Source organism: Hemiscyllium ocellatum, chromosome 18 (genome assembly GCF_020745735.1).
Source record: "Hemiscyllium ocellatum isolate sHemOce1 chromosome 18, sHemOce1.pat.X.cur, whole genome shotgun sequence".
Taxonomy (NCBI): Eukaryota; Metazoa; Chordata; class Chondrichthyes; order Orectolobiformes; family Hemiscylliidae; genus Hemiscyllium; species Hemiscyllium ocellatum.
Window position 1 is genome coordinate 50,846,680 of NC_083418.1, and position 11,471 is coordinate 50,858,150.

An 11,471-nucleotide genomic window follows, 5' to 3' on the forward strand; every position below is an offset into this window, starting at 1 on the left:
AACCCTTCCTTTTCATATACCCATCCAAATGCCTCTTAAATGTTGCAATTGTACCAGCCTCCACCACTTCCTCTGGCAGCTCATTCCATACACGTACCACCATCTGTGAGAAAAAGTTGCTCCTTAGGTCTCTTTTATATCTTTCCCCTCTCACCCTAAACCTATATCCTCTAGTCCTGGACTCCCCGACCCCAGAGAAAATACTTTGTCTATTTACCCTATCCAGGCCCCTCATAATTTTGTAAACGTCTATACAGTCACCCCTCAGCCTCCGACGCTCCAGGGAAAACATGCCCAGCCTGTCCAGCCTCTCCCTGTAGCTCAAATCCTCCAACCCTGGCAACATCCTTGTAAATCTTTACTGAACCTTTTCAAGTTTCATAACATCTTTCTGATAGGAAGGAGACCAGAATTGCATGCAATATTCCAACAGTGGCCTAACCAATGTTCTGTATAGCCGCAACATGACCTCCCAACTCCTGTACTCAATACTCTGACCAATAAAGGAAAGCATACCAAATGCCTTCTTCACTATCTTATCTACCTGTGATTCCACTTTCAAAGAGCTATGAACCTGCACTCCAAGGTGTCTTTGCTCAGCAACACTCCCTAGGACCTTACCATTAAGTGTATAAGTCCTGCTAAGATTTGCTTTCCCAAAATGCAGCACCTCGCATTTATCCGAATTAAACTCCATCTGCCACTTCTCAGCCCATTGGCCCATCTGATCAAGATCCTGTTGTAATCTGAGGTAACCCTCTTCGCTGTCCACTTCACCTCCAATTTTGGTGTCTTCTGCAAACTTACTAACTGTGCTCGCATCCAAATTATTTATGTGAATGACAAAAAATACTTGACACAGCACCGATCCGTGTGGCACTCCACTGGTCACAGGCCTCCGGTCTGAAAAACCACCCTCCACCACCACCCTCTGTCTTCTGCCTTTGAGCCAGTTCTGTATCCAAATGGCTAGCTCTCCCTGTATTCCATGAGATCTAACCTTGCTAATCAGTCTCCGGTGAGGAACCTTGTCGAACGCCTTACTGAAGTCCATATAGATCACATCTACCGCTCTGCCCTCATCAATCCTCTTTGTCACTTCTTCAAAAAACTCAATCAAGTTTGTGAGATATGATTTCCCACACACAAAGCCATGTCGACTATCTCTAATCAGTCCTTGCCTTTCCAAATACATGTACATCCTGTCCCTCAGGATTCCCTCCAACAATTTGCCCACCACCAAGGTCAGGCTCACCGGTCTATAGTTCCCTGGCTTGTCCTTACCGCCCTTCTTAAACAGTGGCACCACGTTAGCCAACCTCCAGTCTTCTGGCACCTCACCTGTGACTATTGATGATACAAATATCTCAGCAAGAGGCCCAGTAATCACTTCTCAAGCGTCCCACAGAGTTCTCAGATACATCTGATCAGGTCCTGGGGATTTATCCACTTTTATGCATTTCAAGACATTCAGCACTTCCTCGTCTGTAATATGGACATTTTTCAAGATGTCACCATCTATTTCCCTACAGTCTATATCTTCCATATCCTTTTCCACAGTAAATACTGATGCAAAATACTCATTTAGTATCTCCCCCATTTTCTGTGGCTCCACACAAACGCTGCCTTGCTGATCTTTGAGGGGCCCTATTCTCTCCCTAGTTACCCTTTTGTCCTTAATGTATTTGTAAAGACCCTTTGGATTCTCCTTAATTCTATTTGCCAAAGCTATCTCATGTCCCCTTTTTGCACTCCTGATTTCCCTCTTAAGTATACTCCTGCTTCCTTTATGCTCTTCTAAGGATTCACTCAATCTATCCTGTCTATACCTTACATATGCTTCTTTCTTTTTCTTAACCAAACCCTCAATTTCTTTAGTCATCCAGCATTCCCTATACTTACCAGCCTTTCCTTTCACCCTGACAGGAATATACATTTTCCGGATTCTCATTATCTCATTTCTGAAGGCTTCCCATTTTCCAGCCATCCCTTTACCTATGGACATCTGCCTCCAATCAGCTTTCGAAAGTTCTTGCCTAATACCATCAAAATTTTCTTCCTCCAATTTAGAACTTCAACTTTTAGATCAGGTCTATCCTTTTCCATCTCTATTTTAAAACTAATAGAACTATGGTCGCTGGCCCCAAAGTGCTCCCCCACTGACACCTCAGTCACCTTATTTCCCAGGAGTAGGTCAAGGTTTGCACCTTCTCTAGCAGGCACATCCACATACTGAATCAGAAAATTGTCTTGTACACACTTAAGAAATTCCTCTCCATCTAAACCTTTAACACTATGGCAGTCCCAATCTATGATTGGGAAGTTAAAATCCCCTACCATAACCACCATGTTATTCTTACAGATAGCTGATATCTCCTTACAAGTTTGTTTCTCAATTTCCCTCTGACTATTAGGGGGCCTATAATACAATCCCTATAAGGTGATTATCCCTTTCTTATTTCTCAGTTCCACTTCCCAAATCCTCCAAATATCTTGAATATCACTTGCTATATCCCCTATCCAATAAACATTAACATCTTTAACTTCTTGCATCACTAATTGCGTATTGGCCTTTCTAAGACCAAGCCCTGCTGTGTGCACTCCAATCTTACCTCTAACTGTAGTAAAGCATCCCTACCTAACAAGTTAATTGACGTCTCTTTAGTCACTAATATTGGCAGAACTATCTCCCTACCTTCCATTTCTAATCTTACTGGAGCTGTGAGTAAAATGGGAGTTGATGGGAAGGGTGAGGACAGTAACAAATTAAAAATACTATACATGAATGCACAAAGCATTAGAAATAAGATGGATGAGCTTGAGGTTCTTTTGGAAATTGGCAGATATGATATTGTGGGGATAACTGAGACGTGGCTTCAAGTGGACAGGGCCTGGGAAATGAATATTCAAGGCTACGCGTGCTATCATAAGGACAGACTGATGGGCAGAGGGGGTGGGGTGGCCATGTTGGTAAGGGATGATATTCAGTCCCTTGCACGGGGGGGTACCTAGAATCAGGGTATGTAGAGTCAGTGTGGATAGAGCTGAGAAATACTAAGGGTAAAAAGACCCTCTTGGGAGTTACCTACAGGCCCCCAAACAGTAGTCTGGATGTCAGATGTAAGTTAAATCAGGAGCTGAAATTGGCCTGTCGCAAAGATGTTACTACAGTTGTTATGGGGGATTTCAACATGCAGGTAGACTGGGAGAATCAGGATGGTATTGGACCTCAAGAAAGAGACTTTGTGGAATGCCTCAGAGATGGATTCTTAGAACAGCTGGTGCTGGAGCCGACCAGGGAGACGGCAATTCTGGATCTGGTATTGTGCAACGAACAATAATTGGTCAGGGACCTCAAAGTGAAGGAGCCATTGGGAAGTAGTATCCATAATACAATAAGTTCAATCTGCAATTTGAGGGGGAGAGGGTACAATTGAAAGTGACAATATTTCTGTTGAATAAAGGGAACTATGAAACTATGAGGGAGGAGCTGGCCAAAGTTCAATGGTGCAACGTATTAGCAGGGATGACCGTGGAAGAACAATGGCGGATATTTCTGTGTATAATGCAGAAGTTGCAGGATCAGTTCATTCCAAAAAGGAAGAAAGATCCTAGGAGGAGGCATGGGTGGCCATGGCTGACAAGGGAAGTTAAGAAACATATAAAGTTAAAAGAGAAAAAGTATAACATAGCAAAGATAAATGGGAAAATGGAGGACTGGGAAGCTTTTAAAGAACAACAGAGGATTACTAAGAAGGAAATACGCAGAGAAAAAAATGAGGTACAAAGGTAAACTGGCCAATAATATAAAGGAGGATAGTAAAAGTTTTTTTTAGGTATGTGAAAGGCAAAAAAATGGTTAAGACTAAAATTGGGCCCTTGAAGACAGAAACAGGGGAATATATTACGGGGAACAAAGAAATGGCAAAAGAATTGAATTGGTACTTCAGATCTGTGTTCACTGGGGAAGACACAAGCAATCTCCCAGAGGTAACAGTGGCTGAAGGACCTGAACTTAAGGGAATCTATATTTGCCAGGAATTGGTGTTGGAGAGACTGTTAGGTCTGAAGGTTGATAAGTCCCCGGGGCCTGATGGTCGACATCTCAAGGTAGTGAAGGAGGTGGCTTGAGAAATCGTGGATGCGTTGGTGGTTATTTTCCAGAGTTCGATAGATTCGGATTCAGTTCGTGTGGATTGGAGGGTGGCTAATGTTGTATCACTTTTTAAGAAAGGTGGGAGAGAGAAAGCAGGAAATTACAGACCAGTTAGTCTGACCTCAATGGTGGAAAGATGTTGGTGTCTATTATAAAGGATGAAATTACGACATCTGGATAGTAATAACAGGATAGGTCCGAGTCAGCATGGATTTATGAAGGGGAAATCATGATTGACTAATTTTCTGGAATGTTTTGAGGATGTAACTCTGAAGATGGACGAGGGAGATCCAGTAGATGTAGTGTACCTGGACTTTCAGAAAGCTTTTGATAAAGTCCCACACAGGAGGTTAGTGAGCAAAATTAGAGCGCATAGTATTGGGGCAAAGTACTAATTTGGATTGAAAGTTGGTTGGCTGATAGGAAATAAAGAGTAGTGATAAACGGCTCCATTTCTGAATGACAGGCAGTGACCAGTGGGGTACTGCAGGGATCAGCACTGGGACCACAGCTTTTTACAATATATGTTAATGATATAGAAGATGGTATTAGTAATAACATTAGCAAATTTGCTGATGATACTAAGCTGGGTGGCAGGGTGAAATGTGATGAGGATGTTAGGAGATTACAGGATGACCTGGACAAGTTAGGTGAGTGGGCAGACGCATGGCAGATGCAGTTTAATGTGGATAAATGTACGGTTATCCACTTTGGTGGCAAAAACAGGAAGGCAGATTACTACCTGAATAGAATCAATTTAGGTAAAGGGGCAGTACAGAGAGATCTGGGTGTTCTTGTACACCAGTCAATGAAGGTAAGCATGCAGGTACAGCAGGTAGTGAAGAAGGTTAATAGCATGCTGGCCTTCATTACAAGAGGGATTGAGTATAGAAGCAAAGAGGTTCTTCTGCAGCTGTACAGGGCCCTGGTGAGACCACACCTGGAGTAGTGTGTGCAATTCTGGTCTCCAAATTTGAGGAAAGATATTCTGGCTATTGAGGGAGTACAGCATAGGTTCACGAGGTCAATTCCTGGAATGGCGGGATTACCTTACACTGAAAGACTGGAGTGACTGGGCTTCTATACCCTTGAGTTTAGAAGACTGAGAGGGGATCTGATTGAGACATATACGATTATTAAAGGATTGGACACTCTGGAGGCAGGAAACATGTTTCCGTTGATGGGTGAGTGCCGAACCAGAGGACACAGCTTAAAAATACGAGGTAGACCATTTAGGACAGAGATGAGGAGAAACTTCTTCACCCAGAGAGTGGTGTCTGTGTGGAATGCTCTGCCCCAGAGGGCAGTGGAGGCCCAGTTTCATGAATTCATTTAAGAAAGAGTTGGATAGAGCTCTCAAGGATTGTGGAATCAAGGGTTATAGAGATAAAGCAGGAACAAGATACTGATTTAGGATGATCAGCCATGATCATATTGAATGGTGGTGCAGGCTCGAAGGGCAGAATGGCCTACTCCTGCATCTATTGTCTATTGTAAATTGGTTAACTGTGATTTCCCTGAGAACCCTAAGTTTTAACAAATTTACTTGACATGGGAAGGTGACAGACATACTATGGCTGTACACAAGTTAACATCTGCACTTTTAACCAAATAGTCAAGGGAAAGTCATTGGTGATGCAGCTACCACCGGTAGCAATTTCCTGGTACTCATACGATTGGCCTCCTACCATCACTTGGATCTTCCTTTGGGACTTTAGTTAGTAGAGGTTTATTCCCAGATCCCAGACATTAATACAACAACCTTTTGATTCCACATTTGGTCAAATGCTACCTTGATTCTCATCTCATTTTTGCACTTTCCTCTATTTTTGGACTAAGGCTGTAATGAGATCTAGATTGGAATGATCAGACTTACCTAGAATATTTTCCACTTTGTTAGATAGATGCAGCAGCAGACTTGGGTGGAATACAGATTGCCAGCATGACATCCAGGTGTAGAAATGTTTTTCTTACCCTCAATTCTTATGAAATACCAAAAGTGAAACAACATTTATATCGTACAAGTGCTGATTGGTACAGGAGTTACGTTGCAGAACGCACAAATAACAGATGACTAATCGTTAGCTGCCTTCATATCCATCCTGAAATGACATGGCCAGAATTGAACACAATGGTCTATCACTTTTTCCCTTTTCAAGCATTTATTTCTTTGAAAACTACTATTAAATCTGATTCCATCATCCTTTCAGGCAGCACATTTCAAGATCATCATAACTTGTTAGAAAACAAAATTTCATCAGCCCAGTTTCTTTTCATGGATAATTACCTTAAATTTGTGCACTCTGGTTATTGGTATTTTTGACAAAAGAAAATGTGAGAAGACACCACAAATTATTTAAGCCTGGAATCTGTCCCCAGTCAATCACGGTCACAGGACTCAAAGCAATTCTGTCTTCAATTAGGAGGGTTTTGATTTCTTTGTGCTGTCTTGTTATAAAATGTAGAGGCTTGAAACAGACTTAATAGTGATGCATTCTGCAGTCAAATAGCCAACCAAAAGTATATAAGCGCAAACACCATAAAACAATTTGGATATGTATTGTAGTAATTATCAAGTAGTTAAAGAAAATAGTTATTTCATTAAAAGACTTTTTTGCTTGAAAAGCGTGAAAACAGCATTTTTACATTTAAGATGATAAACATAAATACTCCCCAATCTGGTCCCTTATTGAAACATACAAAATTCTTAGGCGCTTTGACCATTTCCTCTTGAGTCTAGAACCAAAGAACACAATCTCATATTAGGCGGTCATCCATTTAAAACAGACAAAAAAAAATTCATCTCTGAGATTAATTATGCTGTGAAATTTCCTTTTACACAGAGAGCTGCAGTGGCTGCGTCATTAATTACGTTCAAGGCTGAGATAGGTTTTTACTCAGCAAGAGAATTTACAGTTATGGGGAAAAAGCAGTTGAGGATTATCAGACCAGCTGTGATCTTATGGAATGGAGTGGCAGAGTGGAGCCAAATGGCTCACTTCTGCTCCTGTTTCAATGATTATTCTCTAAAAAGATGGCATGGTCTTCCCAGTGTCCCTACTGAAATTTGCCCCTCAACCAACATCAAAATAGATTACAGTATCTGGTAACAGCTCATTGTTACTTGCGGGATTTGTTTGTGTAAATTGGATGAGTTTCCTATATTATAAACATGACTATACTTCAAAAGTATTTGATTGCCAGTAAAACAATTTACGACATCCAGGGGTTGTAAAATGCATTATAGAAATGTGTTTGTTTTTAAAAGATACCAATGAACCAGTTATGTTTTCCAATTCAACAGTTTCAATGAGATCAGCATTTTATCCTTTGGATTAAACACGTCAGTCAACAAGGAGTACTAGCTCATGGTGCATTTCCCAGCCATTATTACTTTCAAAATGATCTCACAACCATCTATAATTTCTGGCTGCACAAAAACAAATTATGCTTTTTGGAAAAGAAGTTTCAGCTCCACCAGCAGAATATTTCAAACCATTCCTCTAATATGTCACTGAAAAGCTGATGCAGCTCGGATGTGATTAAATGCTTGGATGTATCAAGTTGCATCACTACAGAATGGGTTCTCCAATGACCTTCACTTAGTGCTGAAAATAGTGTGGCAAAACCTGGGACAGTACCAAGTCAGCACTCAAACCCAAAGAGAGGCAGCTACAGACGATATCCAGGCATTAAAATGAGAATTTGCTGCAATGCACTGCATGCACTGAAAGCCTCTAATTAACAATTTGGGAAATTCAAATGTCTACTTTGGACAAATTTTAGTATGATTAGAGGGCAAAAATTTAGCACTAGCAAGCTCTGTAATTATGTTTACTCAATGAATAGTGGATCAATTGAGGCGGGGAGGTCATGAATGGCTAGTAAATGGCTACATTCCATTGTAGGTTTTGAAACTTTAAAATATTTGAGGATAAAACAGGGACATCAAACAAAATTTGCTAACATTGATCAAGCATCTGGCTACCTGCACTAATGTCTCATCATGCAACTCATTCTCATGAATCGCTCTTGTGAAGTGCCTTGGGATATCCTGTCTTAATGGCATTACCGTAAATGCAAGTTTCTCTTTTTGTAAACCAATCTACATTACTCCAGTTCCACACTACCACCACTTCCTACAAGAAACTCAGCTGCACTAAACTGCTACAAAGCAACAGATCAAGGTAGCTCACCACCAACTTCTCAGGGAAACTAGAAATAAGCAGTACAGACTGCCAGCCTTCTCAACAATCTCTTCATCCAAAACTGAACAGAATTTACAAAAAACGATGGACCAAAATAGACACAAAGAATTGTGAACTATTTCTGGGTAAATAACTGTTAGAAACTGAAATCAACACTTTTGACATTTAACTCAAATCACTCCTTAATAAACTTAGTTCATGTTGAAAATTGTACTTAAAGTTTGTTTTCACACAGTGACTAAATACTAAACAGTTAGCGATGAGTCTGTCAAGAAAATTATTTGAAGTAAAAATTTTAAATGCCTCAATTGCGAATTCACTACAGCATCCAAGTGGAAATAGGAAACCAAATTCCAAGAGTGTTAAAATTCTTTGAAAAGTATTGGTATCTTGTTAAGGATAATTCACTCAGAGCTGTTTAATCACATTATTATTGAAGTCCCTTGTTCCTAGTTGACTGCAACGTATTTCTGCTAATGTGACACACTCAGGGACTGAACGCTTGCTAAGAAAGGCCTTTTTTAAAAAAAAATGCACAGAAAAACTCAAATGACCCAAAACCTCATCACTCAGTGTTAGTAAATCTGCAGATACAACAGAACTTTCAGCTTCTGAAGGCAAATCAATTAATGTGGTTATTTCTCATAGTTCATTTAGTCAACACCCAGATTTAGTCATTGTGTTGCACCATCTCTAAAGTTTACAGACGTTTTAAAATAAACATTCCACTTTTCAAAACTATACACAGTAGATTCCAGAAATGAAAATAAAGACATTGCACAGCCTCAGCAGGGATCTTCTGCAGGGATTTGAATGCAATCAATGAGGCATAGGTAATAACTAATTTATTACTATTGGATATGTAAGTAAAAAGTGAGGTCTGCAGATGCTGGAGATCAGAGCTGAAAATGTGTTGCTGGTTAAAGCACAGCAGGTTAGGCAGCATCCAAGGAACAGGAAATTCGACGTTTCGGGCCAGAGCCCTTCATCAGGAATGAGGAGAGGGTGCCAGGCAGGCTAAGATAAAAGGTAGGGAGGAGGGACTTGGGGGAGGGGCGATGGAGATGTGATAGGTGGAAGGAGGCGAAGGTGAGGGTGATAGGCCGGAGTGGGGTGGGGGTGGAGAGGTCAGGAAGAGGATTGCAGGTTAGGAGGGCGGTGCTGAGTTCAAGGGAATCGACTGAGACAAGGTGGGGGGAGGGGAAATGAGGAAACTGGAGAAATCTGAGTTCATCCCTTGTGGCTGGAGGGTTTCCAGGCAGAAGATGAGGCGCTCTTCCTCCAACCGTCATGTTGTTATGTTCTGGCAATGGAGGAGTCCAAGGACCTGCATGTCTTCGGTGGAGTGGGAGGGAGAGTTAAAGTGTTCTCACTGGTTCTCACCTACCACCCCACCAACCTCCGTATACAGCGTATCATCCGCCGTCATTTCCGCCACCTCCAAACGGACCCCACCACCAGGGATATATTTCCCTCCCCTCCCCTATCAGCGTTCCGAAAAGACCACTCCCTTCGTGACTCCCTCGTCAGGTCCACACCCCCCACCAACACAACCTCGACTCCCGGCACCTTCCCCTGCAACCGCAGGAAATGCAAAACTTGCGCCCACACCTCCTCCATTACTTCTCTCCAAGACCCCAAGGGATCCTTCCATATCCGCCACAAATTCACCTGCATATCCACACACATCATCTATTGCATCCGCTGCACCCGATGTGGCCTCCTCTATATTGGGGAGACGGGCCGCCTACTTGCAGAACGCTTCAGGGAACACCTCTGGGACGCCCGAACCAACCAACCCAACCACCCCGTAGCTCAACACTTTAACTCTCCCTCCCACTCCACCGAAGACATGCAGGTCCTTGGACTCCTCCATCGCCAGAACATAACAACATGACGGTTGGAGGAAGAGCGTCTCATCTTCCGCCTGGGAACCCTCCAGCCACAAGGGATGAACTCAGATTTCTCCAGTTTCCTCATTTCCCCATCCCCCACCTTGTCTCAGTCAATTCCCTTGAACTCAGCACCGCCCACCTAACCTGCAATCCTCTTCCTGACCTCTCCGCCCCCAACCCACTCCGGCCTATCACCCTCACCTTCTTCCACCTATCACATCTCCATCGCCCCTCCCCCAAGTCCCTCCTCCCTACCTTTTATCTTAGCCTGCCTGGCACCCTCTCCTCATTCCTGATGAAGGCTCTGGCCCGAAACGTCGAATTTCCTGTTCCTTGGATGCTGCCTAACCTGCTGTGCTTTAACCAGCAACACATTTTCAGCTACTATTGGATATGGCAAGCAATCAACCCAATGGTCTAGGATTACTTAATAGATCTCCACTCATTGTGGGATTGTTCCCAAATACATCTGTCAAGTGACAGTCTTCACCTAGACAATGTGTATTGCTGAACCATTCAGTCACAACTGATTCTGATCCTGTCCTCACCCAGTGGTCAGGAACAGAATCTTGGACCAGTTTATTGTTTTCCTGCCTGATCAGTGAGCACTAATCTCAAATACAGAAAGCACTCACTGAGTTCAACTATCTCTGGCCAAGTCAGGAACACCCCCTGCAGCGTTAGGCATCAGGTACAAAGCATTTTTTTAATAGAGTTAAAAGAATCTATTTTCAATGAAATGAGATAAAAATATATATTAAATAAATAAACAAGACAGCCTGATTAGATGTTTCTCCCCTTGAATTCTCCATCAGAAGATGGAACATTCATTCTCATTTCATTTGAATTTGAATGTGAAAAGTTCAAAAATATAATGCATGCTCAAAACAAGTTAACTTCCACATTGTGTGCAGAGAAAGTGTTGTCAATGGCTCTGAAGCTTCAGTGATCAAATGATCACAAGGATAATTCAGAGTTTAGTTTCTTGTCTAGTTCCAGATAAATTCTCGAAGTTGGACTTTCTTAAGCAAAATATTGCTTTGTTGTTTAAGTAATATGAAAAAGGTTTGCAAATGTACTAATACAGTTAAACAGACTGATCCTGTTTTCTTTAAAAAGATGGAAAATTGTGAAAAAAAAATCACTTCCACGAGACAAATGTAAACACTCTGTGATGTGGACAATACAATCAATTGCCATTAATAAGGCAAT